The sequence below is a fragment of the Podarcis raffonei genome, chromosome 3 (assembly GCF_027172205.1).
Source record: "Podarcis raffonei isolate rPodRaf1 chromosome 3, rPodRaf1.pri, whole genome shotgun sequence".
Lineage (NCBI taxonomy): Eukaryota > Metazoa > Chordata > Lepidosauria > Squamata > Lacertidae > Podarcis > Podarcis raffonei.
This window is the reverse complement of record NC_070604.1, coordinates 32,641,593-32,647,807: the sequence shown is the minus strand read 5'-3', so window position 1 is coordinate 32,647,807 and position 6,215 is coordinate 32,641,593. Positions and strand designations below refer to the sequence as shown.

The 6,215-nt window shown below is 41.7% G+C and overlaps 1 long non-coding RNA gene across 1 annotated transcript; it reads left to right on the top strand.

The window, feature by feature from the left end:
- Positions 1-2,472: 2,472 nt before the first annotated feature.
- On the top strand, positions 2,473-5,954 carry LOC128411619 (uncharacterized). Its single transcript, XR_008329847.1, has 2 exons — positions 2,473-2,530; positions 5,814-5,954. It is a non-coding gene; the product is annotated as an uncharacterized LOC128411619 (long non-coding RNA).
- Positions 5,955-6,215: the final 261 nt, after the last annotated feature.

The following is a 6,215-nucleotide window of genomic DNA, read 5'->3' as shown; positions in this document are numbered from 1 at the left end:
GTGTTTGACCTCTCCTTGGCCAGTAGTACTTTTGCACAGTTCCCAGGGCCAGCCCTACAGTTAGGTAAAGTAAAGTGACTGCCTCAGGTGGCAGCTGCCTGGGATGCAGGAAGTGGCAGCAAAGTTTGGATGGCAGAGCTCGGTGTGTGCTGTTCTTAGGCATGGTGGAGGGTGCTATTGCATCACCAGCCCTAAAGCAAAAATCAACCACCAGTTGGAGGGACTTCTTTAAACGGAATGAGGTAGAGCCATCTGGTTCATTGCCTCAGGCAGAAAAAAATTAGGTGCCTGGCCTTGACAGCTCCTCTTTATTTCAGTGTGAATTGTGTCCTATGTACCTTTTTTAAATTTATGTCCTTCCTTTCCACTAGTATGCTCAAAGCTGGATATAGTTACTATATGGAAGAGTCAATGCACCCATTTTTCTTCTCTATCTTCGTTGACCAGTTTTAGTTCACCCATCAAAGCTCTGTCTACTGCAGCATCAGAAGGAAAAAATGTCTTCACATAGGTTTATTTCCTTTCTCGGTAGCTCTTCAGCAAGTATTTTAGTCGGGGGGGGAGCAGTGAAGGGAGAATTTACCTCAAGCAAGGCCAAACAACTCATTCTAATCTCATTTTCTCAGTTGGCTAATGCTGTCTTTAAGCTGATCAAATGTAGGTAAACACAGTGGCAACGAATGCAGGATGGCACAAATATGAATGCGGCGTAAAATCAATATGCCCCCATGCTACAATTCACTACCCTTTAATTACAAGATTAACAAAAGTGCATCGCCTCAGCAGAAGCACACACACTCCAGCCCAGAAGGAGCGCAGAGGCACTTCCCGAGCTCTGCATTACCCAATTCAGCGGCACACTGAAAACACAGCCAGCATCTTGAGAAGACACATTCATGCTAATGCTGACTCTTCAAAGCCTTTGGGAAACTGGTTGGTTCCCAAATGGCTTTCGGGAATTCACAGCTTACAGGCTTGCAGACTTGTGGCATGACAGTAAATATCTTAAGACTGAGCCACAAATGACAAATATGCTGATCGGCCCACAGAGCTCAAAACTCAGATACAGAAATAACACCAGGACTCAAAAAAAGAGAACTTGCTCCCTAAGGCTCCTTCCCTGGTTCCTTCACTGACAGCATAAGGCTCCTTCAACTTGTCTCTCTTTGCTCTGCCCTCATCATTTCTCGGCGTGTTCTGGGAGACTAGGGAAGGAGGGGAGCTGGTCACAGCAGGAGGGGGAGATTCCCTGGCTTTTCAGCAGCCTGTCTCCACGCTGCCTCTTGAACCTCCTCTGCTACTGCCTCTGATTCTGGACTGTTCTCTGCCATAGCCTCTTGCCGCTCACTAAACCCTGTTGCCTCTTTAGCTTTCAACACCTCCTCCTCCCAGTCCGCTCCCTCTTCTCTCTCTGACAACTCATTGTTGTCCCACCACCAACCCCCTGGCTCTCAGTCTTCTTTCTCTGAGGGTTCCCTTGGGGGTTCCCCAGCTCATGCCTCCCACCACTCATCTGCATACAGCCAGTCCAAATTCACTTACATCTGCAATCAATACAATTGTGGCCTTTTTTTATCCCAGAACATCGTGGTCAGGAAAGTGATGTTTTTCCTGTGTTTCTTTAATCATATATGCAAGATACCAGGCAGTGGGCTCACTGCGCCTGAGCATGCAAATATAAATGCCACAGATAAAATCAAATGCACAGTCTGAAGAAACTCCTCTAATAACAGGCAAAATCTTGTTAGATTAAAAAACTGGAAAAAAATAACTAATGTTGCTTTTATTATTAAAGGTTTTGTTTTTTTTCTATAACTAACTGAAGAATTGTTTCGGGAATTAGGAAACACTTATTCTTTTTAAAAACTTCTTTACATACCATTATGATTATTAAATATCTGAAGCAGAGCAGAAAGAATGCAAATGGTAAATTGCTGGTGTGTAGTAATTGATTTCTTTATTAATAAAAAGAGATTTAATGCTCTGTGGGATGCTTTGACTTAATTCTTCACAAGCAGCTTAAAAGGAGGCATCATATGAAAAAAAGAAGGGGGGTTGTACTGGAAAATCTGTTTTTCTTACTTATCACAGCTTTATTTGCATGGATTTGCATTGCTGAATGCTTTCATCCACCTATTCTCTGTGGGATTATTATTCTTGGCAGCTCATTTCAAAAACTGGGCCCATAACATTTGCAAAACTGACTGTTTTCTGTAATATGGCAATGCAATAAAGTCTTCACACATGTACCGTGAGAGAACCTTTTCCACATTGACTTGTCTACCAAGGAGTTCCTGTGTCCAGGCCACAATACCATGGCACATTGAAGAAGGTTCTGGGAGATGTGTGCTTACTGAACAGGGAATGCTAGTCAGGCCTGTTGGACTTTTTCTCACACTGAATAAACATACCCTATTCCCCTCTGTGGCTGTTCCTGGGGAATACTGGAAGCACTGGACAAAGCTGTCTTCTTGAAGAACATCTGATGAGCTTCTGAGAAGCCCAAGGATTTGGAACCAGCAGAATACAGGTGATTTATGGGGAAGATTGTGGGGACAACTCTAGATGACCTATTTATTGAGCATGCCTGCTTGCACGAAGCTTGAATCCAGCCTTTATTGAGCATTTGTTCTGATTTGTTTGCAAGGTGTCCGTACATCTTCTCAGTCATTTGTTCACCCCAGGACAACAGAGTACCTTCATTCACTCTAATTGTGCAAACCTAAAGTTCTGACATGTGAATCCATCCCTCTGGCAAAACAATGACAGCCTGGAGGTACTCTAAATCCACTTATCATGAAAAGGCCCACGATGGTTTTGAAACTGGTGCCTTGTTTCTCTTAGGATGTTCACCTGTAATGCTTTTCTCCATTGAAATGGGTTTGCTCTTAAGCTGTTGATTCCCAAGCATAAATGATCTTGTGTTTGAATTATGATAGGGAGCCCCACTTCTGACTTCCCCATATTTTATCCAGATTAGGTTTGCCTCCTCTCGACCCTGCAGGATTCCAAAAACACTATGCAATTGGGACAAGACCCACCTCTTACCACTTCCTGATCTGAGCACTGAAATTGTCTTTCAGAAATGGCAAAGACTCGGAGCTGACTGAGAGGGCCTCAGTACTGTTATGGCAGTATGCATGGACAGTCATTTGCCCCCATGTGTTTTTGAGGCTTGGGGAACAGGGCTGGATTAACCATCAAACAAAATAAGCATGTGCTTAGGGCATCAAGGGAAGGGTGCACCACAGAAATGGCTTGATTTTTAACATTAATGGTCACAAATTGCTCAGCTGAGCATTCATTTTCTCAGTTGAAGTGTATTAAAAATCCCAACAGAACAACTGGGTAACAAGGCAGGCTGGATGTCTTTATCTCTACTAAGTATAGAAGCAGATGTGTTGCATAAGATTAGTTATGAGGTTCTGATCAAAGACTTTGCAAAAGTAGGAGCAATTTTTTCAAATATAAATAAAGTATGCAAAAATAAACATTATTTTTCATCTTACTGTAGGTTTTGTTTCATTTCAAAAAATAAAATTTAATTTTATGTTTTATTGTTTATATTTTAAATTAGATATGTATGGGGACACCAAGGTGCTTAGGGTCTTCTTAAAGTCTTAATCCAGGCCTGTTGGGGAACCTAAGAATCTAAGAAGAGCCCTGTTCGAACATGTCTGTAGCCCACCTAATTCAGCAGGTAGAAAATCAGGATTAGCAGCCAAAGATAGCTTTTCCCTCCACAAATTTCTGTAATCCTCTTTATAGCCATCCCAGTTGGGGACAGAGGTGGGTGCTAATTCTTTGCACCCTTCAGACTCCCTGGGTGCCTTCATTGTGGCCACCAATCCCGTACAAACCGAGGTGGTGATAACTGGCCACTTTACAAGCTTGGGAAGCCAGAGTTTCAGCTCAGTTCATTAGGACTGCTGCTGTGATATCTCCAGCACTCATCAATAGCACTATGGTCTTTCAATGGCACTTGCTACTTTGCCTAAACATATATTGACTAATTGTAAACAAAAAAGAAAAAAAGACAACTGTCAACAACTGCTTGGGGGAAATGGTGAATTGTGCTGTTTGTTGCTTGCCGTCAGAACCAGGTTCACTTCAGGATTCAATGAGACCCTTCAGTGTTGTTATTTACTACCTTACGTTAGTTTTAAAGCTGAGCTAAAGCAATTTAAGAAGGCCAACATAAGGCAAGAGTTCTTTTGGTATAGCAGTAGCAAACTGTGGAGGAGAAGTTGCAAAGGGCATCATTTCATCTAACAGTTGCGTTGTTTGTGTGTGTTGCCCCATTCACTTAGCAGATAGTAGAAATGGGAGTCAGATGAAAATGGTTTGGTAAACTAGGCTCATAATGTATGAGGATTAAGAGGTCTGTACCATTTGTTGTGACCAACCAAGGCTAGCACAGAATGCAGGACATATGTTGAAACCTTGAGGTTGTTCACCAAGTGCATCACCCCTGTTTTTGCAGCACCAAGCATGCAGCAAACACAGTTGGGTTTTTTGAGCCTTTAGTAGGCTGTGATTGGCTTGGTGGACCACAGAAGAAATGCACCATGTAGATTATTCTAGACTCCTCATCAGTTGATTGTAGGATCCTTTTGAATTGCCTGTCTGGGTGGGGGATACTGTTTGGCTGTGCTTCTGTTTCTACCTGAGGTGTCTGTTCCAGAAGGTGCTGCAGGACTGCTGTAATCTGGCACTATGCTGTGGTATTCCACAAAACTCTGTTTCCTCTTTTTATTAGGAATGTGGCATCACACTACTGGCACTCAGTTTGGGCTGGGGCTCAAGTAGAAAGACTGAAGGATGACATTTAAAGCATCATGTGGGGGTGGTGTGGGGGTGTGTGTTTGTTTGTTTGTTTGTTTGTTTGTTTGTTTGTTTGTTACTCACCAGCTCATCTGCTGCCTTTTTTGTTTTCACTTTCCTTCTTGTTTTCTTTATGCTAGCACCCTGGTGCATCTCCAAATATTCATAAATGAAAATGAATCGATAACTTGTACATTTTCACTTGCAGAGTATCAGGTGACAGGTTTTACTTACAAGGTTGGGTTTTCAAAGACTCTTGCAATTACAGGTGGGAAGGAATTATCTAAAACGCACAGATAAACCTAATGGTCTCCTTGTCAAGACTGTCTAGACTTTCCCTTTTATCCTATTTACTAACATCCCAGCTGCAATTGAGGGTCAATAACATGATATCCCATCCCTATATAATGGATGGGGGTTTAAAAAAATAAATAAATCTGAAAACAGTGGGATGACACAAGGTTTTTTAAAAATGAAAAGATGGAATGTTCCATACAACAGCAGGTGTAGTCATGAAGCATAAATAGCATTCTTGGTATTTGCTACTAGAAGGAGGAGAAAAGAATGGGAGATGCTATACCTCAGACGTAGAGCATCACTTTGCCTATAGAAGGTTCCAGGTCCAATCCCTGGTTTGGGAATGTGCCCTGTCTTAAACCTTGGAGAGAGACAGCCAATCAGAGTAGACATGCTAAGTACAGTGATTTAATTTACTGAAATTGGGAATGCTTAAATGCATTACTGTGAATTTAATTTCTGGGATGTTTAATTCTGGAATGTTCCTCAGAGCAACTATCATGTGATTGGTTACCTCTGGTCACATGGGAGGTATCTTTTAATATTCTTCTTTTTGTTTTGTGTGTGAGTGACTTAATTGTAACGGCTGCATCTCCACGAACACTGAAGAAGTGACAGCGTTAGATAACTCTCTCTCTCTCTAAATGCAATAAAAAGGAGTGCTAATGTTTCTGTGTGAATATATATTACAGAAAGAATTATGAAAGTTGACGGGGAATGTAAAGAAGTCTGAGTGCAAATATGGGAAAGAGAGAAAGACACACTTTGTTTTAATGTTTATGGAGGAAGCTGTAATTTTCAACTAAGTAAAAGCTAAGTCCATGCTTAGATAACCATGTGAATGTAAATACTTTGCATATATTCTTCTTTAGCTATACGTTCTACAAGTAAGAGCTTTTGAGTATTTTAACAAATGTTTGGACATTTTAATTTCAAGAAGAGAGTCCCTATGGCACATTATTTGGCTTCCTCCCTGAAATTTAGCTCCTCTGCCAGCAAGACAACAGTTAGATGCACCAATGGTCTAACTGGGTGTGAGGCAACTTCCTGTGTTTTTCGCATATGACTGGCCTCTGAAGAGTTTTACTTTCAGG